This window comes from Parus major, chromosome 1 (genome assembly GCF_001522545.3).
Source record: "Parus major isolate Abel chromosome 1, Parus_major1.1, whole genome shotgun sequence".
NCBI lineage: Eukaryota > Metazoa > Chordata > Aves > Passeriformes > Paridae > Parus > Parus major.
Window position 1 is genome coordinate 29,808,117 of NC_031768.1, and position 15,840 is coordinate 29,823,956.

The following is a 15,840-nucleotide window of genomic DNA, read 5'->3' on the forward strand; positions in this document are numbered from 1 at the left end:
TTTAGCCTGCTCAGAAGCATGCAAAAATAATGTTCATTAGCATTAGGGAAGATACAGATGCTCTGTGAGAAAAGGATATAGCGATGATCATTGATTCTGGCAGAAGACTTCAGGAGCTCTCTTTGAAGTCTGACAACAGGATTCTGTGCCCAGATTTGCCAGGCTTTAATCTGTGACAATTAAATTAGGGCATAATGAAAAAGATGGTGCTGTTCATTCTTGGTTGAATTAATGATTTCTGCGTTGTGGGGAACACTTACCTCTCTGGCTGGTTGTTACAGGACTTCCGTCCCATCAAACTTTGATTGTAATACTGGATTTAAAGCCCTCAAAGCACTTATAATTCTTCTTTCCTGTGACTCCACTGTTAACTTCTGCAGATCACCTAGTGCACACTTCGTAAATGCTACAGGGATTTATATTAGTGTCGCTAATCCAAGGATGGATGGAGGAGACGAGAGTGTCAGCCATCCTTGCACGGGGAGGAGGACCTTGCAGTCCAGGAGGTGCAGCCAGACATGCAGGGGGCAGCTTTTGGTGGTGGGGAGGGTGTCGGTGGCACGGTGTCGCCCCTCTCCATCCTTGTACTGCTTTGCTCGTTTCTCTGTCACATCTCTACACACTGAGCTTTGCTTCTGCCTAAAGCTACCCACAGCCAGTGCCCGCACATCTACTGCACGCCTGCATTGCTCCTGTGGCTGAACCGGGTTCATGTGACCTGTTATAAAACCATGTTATTGTCTAGTTTAAAAATGACATAGTTTAAAAATGACATAGTTTAAAAATGCCCCAGAGCAGCTCAATTATTTTTTTTTTTCCTTCTGGAGAACTCTTGAAATAAGATTTACAACACTCCCACTTAAAAATCATGCAGTTTAATAAAAAGAAATTACTATTTTCTTCAGTGACAGCTGGATAACATATTGTCAGAAGTATAAAACTAATAGCAATTTGGAGTTTATTAATATTTGTCCTCAATTTTTTATACTTTTATACTTTTAACATTTCATCATATCCCAAGGCCTCACCTATGCCCCTTAAGCAATATTTACTTATCATTACAGTCAGCATTTAGAATGTATGATGTAACAGCTAATATTTATATAAATGGTACAATAAAGAATATAGTTCAAAGTTCCCTGACTTGATCAAGAAATATCTGTCTAAAATATAATGTGATCCTTGAAATTCCTGGAGAGAAGGTGAATGTTCCAGTGGTTAGGCATTTTGTTTCAACAAGCCCACTGTACTTCAGCTACAAAGCAAAATCTACTTATTTTTCATTATTTCTTCTAAGTATGGAAGAAACCAAACATGTTTATTCTTGAATATAGAATGACAAGTTATGTAAACTTGGAAAAGAAAGAGTTGTGCTACCTCAAGAGGAATTGCTGCTGGGGGAAGGAGACATTCACCATTGCAGCTTTTTAAGCTCCACATTTGGAAATGCATTGAACTTTATTAAGCTTTCAACATATTTTATATCTTTTACTCCAGTTGTACTGCGTCTAGGCAGGATACATCTGTTGTGACTCAGGCATCTGAAAGTCAGACATCTAAGTTTGACTTAGTCACCCAGACTGCCTTTCATGGTCAAAGGACAGAGGCAAGGACCTGCAGAGAATACTCCATCTAATGCTCACGCTGGGGTCCAGCACGAGGTCAGACCAGCTGCCCCGGGGAGTGACAGGGTCTGATCAACCCCTAAAGGTAAGCCTCCAGCGACCAGCTCCGCCTTAGATCTTTCAAACATCCTAAGCTAAGCGTGACAACTGCTTAAACAGAAAGGTCCCCCCAAGACTGTTGACGGAATACTCACACCCATTTACAGAGCAGGTTTCAGGCTGGTTCCTGTAAAAAAGATGAAGTATGCAACCTGCACCAGATGTATATGGGTGACTTGCCAAATTTATTGTATCATATTTGCCTCGGTATCTGTAAGTCTTCAAGGGGACTAAAGGATGCCAAACTCCTTGAGGTCTGATTAGTTTCAGCAATGCAGAACCTTTATGGGGATGCTGCAGATTGAGAAGAAAACAAGACTAAATTGCTCTGTTCACTGTGTTAATTAATTAAGGCTATCTAGCAAGGTAGGCTGCCTGCCTTTTTATTTTTGTCCCAGTTTCAAGAAGAAGCCAAGACAAAAATGAGGCAGAGAATTAGCCTGAAAAAGCAGTTGTCATGGTGTAGGCAGGCATTTCAGCTACACATATTTGTGTACCATAACAGTTCTGAATTTGCTGAAGCTGAACGTAATATGTTATAGTGCTTCCACTGATATTTGCCTTGTGCCCTAACAGAAAATGAGAACTGCTGTCTTTGGCAATATGAAAGATAAATGTTTACAACATTTTTTCCCACCTATTTTAATAGAACTATTCAAATATTTAATAAGTTACTCTATTTTCATTCCTAATGTATTTTTCTGTTTTGGACTTGCCTGCCAGCCTTTGTGCTTTTGACTGTCTCTTAGCTGCTTGATAGCATGATTCAGACACCTGAATTCTACCTCAAGACAAGTCTTTGCTGTTTTCTTCTTAGCTTTGTGTATTCTTGTCACCCTTCCCCAGCTCTAGCGGAGCCTAGTGAGAGAATCAAACTCCGCGTCACGCAACAGTCACCCCAGCCTAACACAGAGAAACCTGTCAGTATCCCAACAAGATTAACTACTGATTGTGTCTGATCTCAGGAAAGAGCCTGGAGTGAGCCACATGCAGTTACCTGCTCTGGAGGCTGTGCAGTGTGCTCCTGCGCAGTGCTACAGACTACAAGGGCCAGCAAAACACCGAGTGGCCAGCCAGGGAGGGGGACTCTCCTGAAGCAGTGCTGTTCATGAGCCAGTTAAATGCAGCAGCTCTCATCCAACAGAGAGGCATTTCCATACCTAAGAAGGGAAAAAGCCCTGTTATTTTATTTAAGAAAGTGGTCAGAATGCCTTCTGGCAAGGAAGAAATAGTGTGAACTGCTAGATGACAGATGAAACTGGCCTGGACCCCTCAAAGAGCTCAAAGTGAAGCCTGAACAAAAAAAGATAGCATGATTTTCATATCATATTATCATATCATAAGAGGGGTGAGCTGATCTTGAAGGAGAGGTGATCTGAGGGCAAGAAGAAGACAGGCACTGGGAACAGCTGTGTACCCCCAGTAAGATGCCTTGGGGGTGTCCCAGAAGATGCACCTGGCAGTGCCATGCACAATGCCTGGAGTCCTGGATGAACTTGTCTGGTCTGGGGACTGATGGATGTCTACCCAATGGAGACCCATAACTTCCTATTGAATTTCATCCATTGCCTACTCCATATACATTTGTAACTGTGTTGCCTGTTTTGGAGGCTATGAATAAATGACTGTATTTGCCTTTTATTGTAGCCTGGTTGAAGTTTAGGTGTGATATCAGGGTAACAAGTCATTCTTTCCTCAAAGGTACAGTGAATCTGTGAACAAGGGTATGGTTTAGATGACAGGTCACTCCTGATATCTTTTTCTCTGCCATCTCAAATGATGGGTGTCGGTGTGGGGTATCGGTTCAAACAGCAGCAACGAACCATGTTGTAATCAATATGATGTTCTGGGATGGAATTTCAGTCTTCCACTTTTGACTTTTGTATAAACTTAGGAAATTAGAAACACAGACCATGTTGTATGGAAAGAATATTAGTAAGGTACTGAATTGAGCAATCAAAACTTAGTATCAAAGCCATAGTTGGATCTGTACATACACATAACACTGACCAAAGACAAGATCCTTTAAAATCTCTCTGTTGCCTCAAGATGTCTCCAGTATATTTTATTGGTTTATCTCTGGTAGAGGCCATTTAAGACATCTTCATACCACCTAATAATTCATGCAAAAGACAATCCCATTTTATTGATTCCAGGACAGTTTCCTACAAACTTAACACCAGATCCTCAGTGGATATAAATCATCATAGTCACCATGGAGGCAAACAAAACAGAAACATTTTGTGAATTTATCACAGGTATAATAGGACAATTCAGGTTGGAAGGGACCTTAGGAGGTCTCCAGTCCAACCTCCTGCCCAAAGCGGGGACAGCTTTGAGGCCAGGCTGTTCATGGCTTTGTTTTGAAAGAATTCAAACAAGGAGACAGCACAGCCTGTTGGAGCAACCAGCTCCACTACTTAGCTGTTCTTTTACCCAGTCCAAATCCCCCTTTTTTACCTTATGCCTCTTACTGAAACACTCGTCCTGTATTTGAATTACAACAACCCCATGTAGTGCTACAGGCTTGGGGAAGAGTAGCTGAAAAGCTGCTTGGTGGAAAAGGAACTAGAAATGCTGGTCAACAGCCAGCAGAAAATGGCCCAGCGTATGCCCAGGTGGCCAAGAAGGCCAGTGGTGACCTGGCCTGTAGCAGCAGTAGTGTGGCCAGCAGGAGCAGGGCAGGGATTGTCCCCCTTCTCTCAGCAGTAACGAGGCCACACCTCAAATCCTGTGTCCAGCTTTGGGCCCCTCACTGCAAGAAAAACATTGAGGGGCTGGAGTGTATCCAGGGAAGGGCAATGGAGCTGGTGAAGGGTCTGGAGCACAAGTCCTGTGAGGAGCAGCTGAGGGAACTGGATTTGTTTTGGCAGGAGGAGTCTCAGAGGTGACCTTATTGCTCTCTGTTACCACCTGAAAGGAGGTTGCCTGTCTTTTCTCCCAAGTAACAAGGATAAGAGGAAATAGCCTCAAGTTGCATCAGGGGAAGTCTAGATTGGATATGAGAAAAATATTCTTCATCAGAAGAGCTGTCAGGCATTGAAACAGGCTGCCCAGGAAAGTGGTTGAGTCACCAAGCCTGGAGGTACTTTAGAGATGTATAAATGCGGCACTTGGGGACATGGTTAATAGTGATCTTGTAAGTGCTGTGTTAATGGTTAGACTCAATGCTCTTAAGGGTCTTTTACAACCTAAACAATTCTATGATTCTATGATTGTTTCTCACCCTCCAGCCTTGTGATGCTGTGAAGTGACAGGTTTTGGCTCCTTTGTGGCCCTTCCTAGATGCTGGCCAGCTGTTTGGTCTCCTCGAAGGTGTCTCTCCTGCAGATTGAGCAAGTCCAAATCTCTCCTGTTCCACATGCTGATGCACAGGCATTGCATCTCCCTCTGCTCTCTCACCCAAAGGTGAGAAAAAACACCTTGTGCTCCCCTGGATGTGCAGAGCTCAGCCCACCACACATCCCACTGGTGTCAGAAGCGTTTTGAGAGGTGAATCTTGCAGCATCCACTGAGTGAATCTGGTTCCTATACTTGGACTTACGATTGTGTACAGGTCTTAAAAGTCCTGGGTTTTTTAATGATAGCACTGTCTTTGTCTCCCCTTCATTTGAGAGTGAGATAAGTTGTACTATCTCTGTAGATTGTACTATCTCTCATTTTCAGCTAAGTGCACTATGCTGTGGTGTCATTTTTCAGACAAAGCCAAAAGGCTTGCTCTATCAGGCACAATTTTGATTTCTTACTTTACCCACTCCCATCTCCCTCCTCCCCGCAACAAGATGAAAACATCAATATCTGTTTTGGGCTCCCAAGGTATGACATAACGTCAATGGAATTTGTTTTTAATCTGGGTGACTAACGGTTATCTGACAATTCAAGTAATATTTCTCCACATCCATCTGTCAAACTCCAGCAAATGTACAGGGGGAGACAGTGTGAGATTTAGCATCTGGGCGAGCCCATTAACACCCTGAGATTGCAACTTCGACTCCCTGCAATACGATTTTCCCCACGCCTGTCCTGTGCTGCCCTTTTCATTTTTTATTTATGTAAAATTATAACTCTTCTGTTTGAAAGTCATCTTCTTTTATTTCTGAGGCTGTTTCCTACAGTGAGTCAGGTCAGGCGAACTATTATTAGGACCATGTTTATTTATAATGGGTAGTTTAGCATTAAGCAACGAGTTGTGACAGGCTGTGCATTTCTGGAGGACGATGGCAGGCTCGGGGTGCCTGCGCAGGCAGGATGCCGAAGGCGGAGGGCTCCTGCCACCCCAGCCGGCCTCCAGACACGCTGAGCCGCCAGCAGCTCCCAGCCCCTACGAAATGGAACGTGGAGAGCGCAACGAGGACGTGCTGGAGCCAGTGCCGGTGCTGGGGGACTTGGGCAGCGCGCGGTTGAAGCTCCCCTGGCAGTGCCATCCCTGCCTCGCTGTGTGCCCTGGTGAAGGGCAGCTCACAGGTGGGACTCATGAGACACAGAACAATGTCCAGAAGCAGAATTCCACTGCCCCAGTTCTTCCAGGTGTCCCTCATTTTCACACCCTGTGTGCCTTCCCTGATGCTTCTGGTTTATTGTCCCTCTCTATGTGGTTCTGCTGTATTCCATGGAGTTTTCTGACTTTACAGCAGCACTATTTGTTCATTTTTATTCTATTCCACCTTCCCTGACAGCTTCAGATCCCACAAGCCTGACCAGAGGGCCTGCCAAAGACTGCAGAATGTGGAAGAGACAGGCACATTTCTGCAGTGATACCGAAACCAGAGCAGCAAACAGGGACAAGGGCCATGGAGACCCTTCCCTTTAGCAGAAAGGATAGATAGATATAATTCACCTCTTGATTGCCACACAGTGGGGCAGCCTGTGCAACCTACCTCAGATTCCCTTGGACGAAAATGCTGCTTCTTTTTTGCCATCTTTCCTCTGGTCCTGTACCCTGATGGAGAGTTTGTGCTACTTGAGTAACTGTGCAGAAATGTATCAGGTTCTGGCACATAATTTCCCCCCTCTCCCTCTCATGGACCTGAGTGTCCACCTGCAGCTGGTGTGGGAAGGCGTCTCATTTAGCAGATGAGTTCTGCTGCTGGAGACAGAGACACGCTGCTGAATGTGTCCTTCGGAGAGATGGGACCCCCACACTGGCAGGGGTAGGATGCAGGTGTTGTGGCCTTGACCCATGGCCTGTTTTTTGCCACAAGCAAGCCCACACAGTGTGCTTGCAGCTGTGGAGGTTTTCATCTCTCCTCTTAGCTGACTCCAGTGCCTCCTTGATTTTCCTGTGAATGTGAGCAGTGGCAAGGAATGTGTTACTGGGGATTGGTGAGGGGATAATCTCCTGGGTTTTTTCCCTTTTTCTAGTAACTCTCCACCTGCATTTTTCTTCTTACCTATGGGTTCGCATTTGTTTGACTTCAGTCCTCATTTTGTTGAGGAGATAGTGAACCTACTTGAATGTTTATCATCCAGCAAATCCAAGATGACATCTGTGCTTCTGCATCCATCTCTAAGTGAGAATCTGCGACCATGGCTGTCAGGAGATCCACGTCCAAATCAGCTACCAAGGAGCTAAATCCAGCAGCTCTTATTCAGTTCTTAGCTTGGCAAAACCCCAATGAAGATAAGGAGAATTTTAACTGATTGAGGATGTCAGGTTCCAATAATGAGCATGGCTGTAGCTCCTGAAATGTGTGTGCATGAATTTTCTCAAGAGTATATTGCAGAGGTGTTTCTGACATTTGGCAACATTAATATTAAAGCCTTCCTGTGTTATTTTTGTTAAAGGAATTAGAAATTAGCATGCCATGATCATAATAGAGGAGCTGAAAATAAAGAACCAGATTGTGCCCTCAATCCACATGCCCAATTCCCATGGATGACATTGGAAATTGGGTGCACATGCCTTTGAGGGCAGAATTTGGCCCAGCTCACCTGTGATGCCCATGCTACGCTTGCTGCTGCCAACAAGAGAGGAGTGCAGGCCTAAATTGTTTAGAGCTCAGGCCACCTGCTGTATTTTTTTTTTCCTGTATTTTTCCTTCCTTTTTCATAGTGACTGAAACTGCAATCCTTCTAGTGGTTACAGCTGATGTCTTTGCAGACAAGTCCTGCAGTCTCTGTTAGCAGAAGGCAGTGAATTGCCTACAAGGTGTGTCTGTACCAACAGGCTCCACCTGGCCCTGGTGGGATTACAGAGGTGTCACTGGGACTGCCTTGAGGCAAGGACTTGGGCTCCATGACTTCTGGTTATTCATTGCAATTCAGCCTGTGATAAATCCTTGCATCTTTTCTGCCCTTGAGCTGGGACCTGGTGGATTTAGCATGTGCTAAATGTTATCCTAATGAAGGATGCTTTCCTGAGCCAAGATTTTTAGCTGTGATTTTTTTTTTACTTTTTTCACTCTACAAGACCTCTGAAGAATGGTCAGTTACGTCACATTTATAATGATTATTAAAAATAAGAAAAAAGGAAGGTTCTGATTTAAGAATTGGTCAAAAGATAGGGATGGGGATGTTTCATTGAAAAATAGCTGACTTTTTACTTTGCTCCTCCAAAATACTCAGAAGTAAGCCAGTCCTAAAAATGGCTTGATTCATCAGCAACAGAGTACTCTCATGTAGCAAACTCTAAAAAAGGTGTCAGCTGTGGCAAGACTATATGTGCTATACATATGCTTCAAAAGTGAGTGGTAGCAGACATTTTGAAACACCATATTGTGATCCAGCAAATTACACAAATACAAATCTTCATCATTCAGGCAAGGCATTAACTCAGACCTTGATGAGGTTTGAGCAACTGCTTTCCCATTGGTTTTGTTGATGTCTGTCCTGCTTCAGGTACCTGGAAGGGCAACTTCCAAGCAGTGTCCCACCAGGTCACCACTGTGACCTGCAGAGAGCTGTTCTGGCCCACAGTCTGACTCCCTCTGTTGCCTCCAGTTGCTGAATCTCAGTAAGGGAAACACACCAAATACTTTCCTAATATTATTTAGCCATTAAAGTAGTGGTTTTATTGTAGTTGCCACAGGGATCAGATGTGACTGAAACTAGAAGAGGGATACTTATGGTCTGTTAGGTATCTTGCTTTGAATGTGATCTGCCCTGTGAAAATGTTTGGAAGGAGTCTTCTGTGTGCTGGATGTTGGTTTTTCCTGTACTTCCACTTTGAGAGTGATTTTCAGAAGAATGGACATGCAGTTTACAGCTCTTCCCAAATGAAGAACATGTAAACTTCAGCTTCTATCCCAACAGAAATACAACCCATCCCTAGGCATTTCTGAAAGTTTAGGATTTCAGCACACCAAAACACACTGGAAGAAAATATCCAACTTTCTCGCTCCACTTTTAAGTCAGGCAATCAGTGAAACCAAAGATAAAAAGCACTGGCAGCAGATTTATGCATCTGCTGGCATAGCAAGAGAGAAGAATTAATGCTGAAAGTAGTGAAAAGAAAACCATTACACAGGATTCTGTACACTGTACTTTAGGAATCAGAGTTGATAAGAGGCTTTCAGAGCTCTGGGACAGCATTTCTGGCATCATTATTAAACATTCTATATGAAATAGTTATGGCAGACTAGGGAAGAGCGGGTCAGGGGTTGCAAATCTTGCTGTCAGTTCTGAGGCCTTGCTCCTGATCCCAGAGAAGGGAAGGGGACATCTCCTGAGGCACATCGGAGAAAATATATGAGTTGACACTTTAAAAATTAAGCCTCCTGGAACTGCTGTGTCGATTATTATCCCAGAGACAGCTTAAGTGATTTGCCTACAGTCACGCAGTGAATTGGGGTTGAGCCAGGAATAGAAGATAGGGCTCCCAGCTTCTGCTCTTTTTCTTTTACCAACCAGGCACGTCCCCACATGTACAGTGTAATCCACATGGGGACAAAAATCCCAAATCAAAGATATATCTCACTTCCTAGCACAGCTGTAGACAGCTCTGTAGCACAGGCATTGAGACAAATCTTACTGTCCTGGTTAAGCAGCGTAACCCACTGATTCCAAAGGAGTTGCTCACCTGATGAATTTTTATCTTCTCAATACCAAATAACTTAAATCCCTACGTCACCAATGCCCATCATGAGGAGACTGTATGGTAGCCCAAATTATGTGCCTGGGATTAGAGCCTTGAGCAATTTTAGCTAAATCTATTATATAAAATTACAGTTGTATGTTACTCATGCTTTGCTCATTAACATGCAAAGGCAAAAAATAACTTTGCTGGAGCTCTCAGTATCACCTGGCTATGCAGGGAGGAGAGGTTAAATACAGAACAGACCATACTTGTAAGAAGATTAATACATACAACAGGGATAGTAGCAGGCTTCTGCTGGGTCTAATCTGGCATCTGACCGGGACAGAGAGAGAGAAGGAAACTCTAAGCCAGTTAAAGTACTGGATTATTGATGACAGAGGATTCACAGCTGATAGGGGAGCTGAAAAGAGCAGGTAGTAGGGATGAAATGCAGGGCAGAGCACATACCAAAAGGGAGGTAGAAGATACTACTTTAGGGAAAATCTAAAATATGTGAAAGTTTACTGAGCAAGGAGAGAAGGACCTAAATATATCCTAGTTTCCTCTCTCAAATTGTATTTTACACACCAAGGAAAAAAAGTCACATCAAACTACTGTCCAGGGATTTTAACCTGGATAAATAAATGATCCAAGAAGATGTGCTGGGTAAAAAGGCTTCCAAGACCTCCTTGACTTGCTCTGCACAGACAAACACAGAATGGAGAATAACAATTTAAATCACTGATAATTACTGAAGGTCTGTCTGAGACTTCCATGTAATGTTTTCTTGGGTAACAGGCAGCTGAAGTGGGCTGGGGAGTGCAGGCCCTCTGCAGCACAGCTGGCTAATCACAATAACCCTTGACAGATATTTTTTAGTGACTGATATTTGAAGGAACATGACTTTGTAAAGTTCTGGAGCAATGTTTAACAGGGAAATTTGGGAGTAGCTTTCTTCTTTTTGTTTGATTGTTTCCAAAGGAGGATGCTTCAGACACTGAGAAGGGCTCCAAGGTATGGCTTGGAGCCATAGTGGTTTATGGCTTTGAGTGAGAAGGGGAAACCAATTCCTTCCACCGACAAGGAAATTTGAGATAGCAAAATGGCAAATTCACAGTTGGGAAGCACTTATAAGGGCTTTCCTATTACACCTGACAGTCTGTGAAAGGTTACTAATAAAACTCTTCTAATGTGTTTCTAAGAATTAAAATCAATACACTTACAGTGTTTCTGCCCTGGTCTGGAGTTTGCTGAAGCCAGCACTACCAAGGCTTCTTACCTCTGCAATTTCTTCTTGTACCTCCTCTGTCTGTCTCCTAGGTCCTGGCCAGTTCTGCCCGAGCTGACATCTGCTCCAGGTGGCTGCAGTTTCAGCTAGGTTTTCCTCTTCATTTGGGGTGTGACTAGGACAACTTGCCTGTAGCAATGTGTTAAGAGATCATACTATAGTCTGGATCATGATTAAGTTACAGTAAAATTACAGACTGTCTAGAAGAAAATGAGCTATCTCAGCTCTGAACATTTCAGAATACATTATCTCATAGATTTATTTATTTTAATATTGCCTGTTTAAAATTCTGTGTGACTCCCTAAGCTGTCTATAGGCACTAGTTTAAATCAGAAAGGAAAAAAAAAAAGTATGTTGTGTTACGTTTGGACTTAGAATTTGAAAAATGAGACAGGATTTTGATACACTTGGTTTTGTTGAAACAGTAGATAGTGCTGATAGTTGATACATCAAACTAAGTTAAAGAAACTAAAATCTAAATGGCTTGAAAACCTAATTTCCATTTCCGTGACAGCTTTGTCAATGTACAACCTGTTACTGATTTTCTTGCAGGAATGTATTGGCTATGTAGGTACTACAATTTAAGAGCAACTCATTTTATCTTAAATCAATTTCTAATCAACTTAGCCCAGCAGAAATAAACTAGGTTTAAGTGTTTAAGTGTTTATTGAACATCCACATTTCTACTCATTTGGCTGTAGTGATTTAAATGGAGACCTTTAGTTAAACTGTCCCAAAGACAGGTGCAGGTAAGGGCCTCTTGGCAATGAGTGCAGGGAGGTGTGTCTGGGGCAGTGTGTGCTGCTAAACAAGAGACACAGACTGAGCATGACTCTCAGTCATGAATACTGCTTGATTGCTGGCTTGCTCCCTGCTCTGATCCTGAGCTGCTACAACTGGGGAACAGGTCAGCCCCAGAATTTCTCCTCAGAATCTGTAAAGATAAGAAAAAAACAGGTTTTGACTCCTCTACCCTACACAGACCTCCTTGGGGCTCGCACATGCCCCATCCTAGTGCCCATCGGTCCTCTCTTGGTCAGAAGCAGATACATAGCCTTTGTAGCTGGATCTTGAGCAAGGGGGGGACTGGGACCTCCAGGGCAAAGGCAGCACAAAGTAAATAATGGCAATAAGAAAAATATCAAAATTCTCTCCTGACTTTTGATGGATAGACATGTGCAAGTTCATTCAGGTGCACACTTGTCTTCTTGTTGGTTAGAAAAATCTGATGACATTTGCTGAGCATCTGCACTGAACACTTAATTGCCCTGGTTAGTCAATATCTGATGCCTACCACCTATTAGTAAAATAATTTCTTATAAAATGAACTTTATTTCCATACTTTTAACAAATGAAGAAAGTACCACTCTTGTCTTGGTACTAGGAAAGAGCAGGTGCAGAGAGTCACCCCTGGCCTGGCTCTTCCCCCTGGGCTCAGACCCCCTTGGTCTCTGCAGGTTTGAGGGAGCAAGATAGAATTAATGATAGATCAACCTGCGCAGTGAGGAAGGGGTTCAGTGCCTGCACTCAGTCCATGATCCTCTTACCCAGATATCCAGACACCACCTCTGAGTGCCAGAAGGGCTCAGAAGATCCACAACACCCCACGAGTCACCATGTTCCTGGTGCCAAGAAAACATGCAAGCATGGGCTGGGATGTTCAGGGTTCACTCACATCAGTTTGGCTGTTTATTCCTACAAATATTGACTCCCTGTCACCAACAACAGGAATACTGGGAAAGGCAAAATTAAATTTTATCATCTTCCCAATCTCCAAGAGAGCAGACAAGAAATGTTAGTCAGTACAGCAGGAATTAAATCAAGTATGTATGAATTTGGAAGGATGTAACCCAAATACAGTGTTTCAAGCTTCAGTAAGGTTGCAAGGATACAATTTTACCTGGAAAGTGCACATTAAAAGGCGCTGAGCCATCCCTATAATTTTCTCCCAATCGAGCGATAGAAATACGTACAAAAGGGAAAAACCTTCCAACCCCGAGAGAAAGATGGAAACCAGGTGCCAAGCTCTCTATCCCCAGTTTGTTTGGTCACTGCCAAGTTTGGGTGGCATTTTGTATCTACCAGGGAGGTCAGCTTTTACCTCAGACTATGCCCACACATCCTTGGGGAACTTTGAAATAGCTGAGATAATGTCAGCCCAGTTACCATATGCTTTCAGTCTGCCCAGGCAATGATTGTATAATAATCCCTAACAGAAAACTGAAGACGAGATTTCAAGTGGCTGCCAGAAAACAGTTTTTCACTTGGAGTGGCAACTCTGAATAAGGAAGCATCTGGCACATTTGATCAGACAAAGAAAATTAGGTCACTCAGAAAAATATTTGATGCTCTTCCTGAGGAACATAATACTAAAAATGCATCTATCTGGAACGGCTGCATTCTCCTCTTCGGCAGTGTTTCTCATATTGTGATGTGTTGTATTGTTCTGAGTAACGGCACTATTTTTAGTATCTGTTAAATAGTAGAATAAAGATTATATAACTGGTCGTTTTCTCTCTGCTAGTAATAGGAGTTTAAAATCAAAGAGGGTTTTGTTGGCCAGGGGTTTTAAAAACATTCAAGGCAGGACAACTGCTTTTGTGCAATTGACTGCTGGATGTTTTCTATGAGGTTTTTTAAAAAAGTTGTGTTGAATGAAAAAGTAAATGATCTTTTTTAAAAATATTTTTTCTTCTGTTGGTTTTAAGAACATCCCACTTTTTATCATTCCTGAACAGTCAGTGGAGTGACACTTCACCAGAAAGATCTCAGAGATGGAGGAGTACACTGCTAAATGCCCCTTGTCAGGGAGAGGAGGGGATGAGGATTGCAGGGAGGGTCATGGCAGGAGCCTCACGTCTCAGGAGGGACAGAGTTAAGGGTATGATCATTTTCTAGGTGAAGACTAGTATTTCTGCTGACTATTCTTGCCTGGCAGTCACATTCTCTCCCCATCCCAGCAAAATACCTTCTTCAAGGTGTTCAGAATGGTTGGGGAAATAAAGAGAAAACAACACTGGTACAAGGAGTGTTGAGGTACTTTGATTACTTCAGTGAAGGGAAGAGCCAGAAGCTGAAAAGTTTGATTGCATTGATAGCATGAAGGCATGCAGTGGGACAGGGGCTTGGGCTATTTGCCCAATGCTGGGGCCCAGGTTATGTTTTGCAGCAGCCAGCAGTGCAGGGGAACAGCCCAAGCATTTCAGACAGCTGGCTAGAAGTGAGTTGGTGCTGACTCTAACACTTTGAATAGCACCTGGGGGGCAAGGCTTGTCACTGCTCTGGGAGATTAGGGGACAACAGGAGTCCCCAAGACAAGCCTTGGCTAGCTGGAGAGTCGGCCTCATTTGTGGCTTACAGTCTAATTGCTCATGGAAAAAACACACATCTCCAGCACTCTTGCTCCATTTGCTTAATTTTCAAGAATCCATCCTCAAAGGAAGATTTAAAGGCAAAAATCCAGTTAATTAATGTAGATTTTTCCAGCTTCCTAAAACCAGGAATGGAAGCACTGGCCACAGAGTTTTCAGACCCTACAAACTCACATCTGATTTAATACAGAAATACATGGTCGTTCCTGCATTAATCCTTCCAGATGGTAAATGAATCAGCTTGTGGTATTTTCATTTGATTGTAAAGATGTCAGGTAACCAAAAAAGAGTTCCATGCTGCCATCTCAGCCTCATTTGTGGTTTAGTCACATCAAATCTATGATCCTTCAAACACTGTCTAAAGAACCAAAGTATTTATATGTATAAAATCTGGTCTTGGTTTTCAAAATATTTTAAAAACAGACGCGAATGTGTCCTTACTTCCTGGCATACTTAGTCTTACAAAATTTATCAGCAGATGAAAGAAGGTTTAATAAGGTAAAAAGCTTGCCCCAGGTCAAGTGGCATGTTAATTCAGAAGTGGAATTAGGCTTCAGGAGGTTTCTGCCACTTAATCATAAACTCAGTTCATTGGTCTTGCCTCTTTACAGATTCTCTCATTCAGTCTTTAGTTTTTACAAGGGTTTAACTGCCCTCATAAATCATAAAGGCAAAAGTTTTGAGAGGCTTATTTCATTCAACAGTCTCAGAATGGAGTTCTAGCCTGAAAAGGTACTTTTGAGAATACACAAATTCAAAGGATCTGGTATAAAAAGTGGCTGAACAAATGAGATGGTCTCAGTATACCATCATCTATCCCATCCTCCCCAGCCTGGAGGAGATGTTTTTTTCCCCTTCTCTTCAGGCTAACCATTAATTTTTCAATCCAGATGAGTTCTTTCACTCTTTTGATTGTAAAATTACATAAATAGGTAAACACTTGCTTTAGTCCGTCCTAGGGTCAGGTCCAGTCCACTCCAGACAGGGATTGAAGTTGAACATGAGCCAGCAGTGAGTGCCCTGGCAGCCAGGAGGGACAACCCTGTCCTGGGGGCATCAGGCACAGCATGGCCAGTGGGCAAGGGAGGGGATTGTCCTGCTCTGCTCTGAGCTGGGACAGCCTCACCTCCAGTGCTGGGGACAGTTCTGGGTGCCATAAGAAAGTACTAAAGCTGTTGGAGAGTGTCCAAAGGAGAACTGCAAAGATGGTGAAGGGCCTTGAGGAGAAGCTGTATGAGGAGTGGCTGAGGCCACTTGGCCTGTTCAGCCTGGGGAAGAGGAGACTGGGGGAGACCTCATCAGGGTCTACAGGCCCAGACACTGATCTCTCTGGTGGGCAGTGGCAGACCCTGAGAGAACAGCATGAAGCTGTGGCAGGGCGGGTTTGGATCAGATATTAAGAAAAGGTTCTTCACCCAGAGGGTGGTGGGGCACTTTAACAGG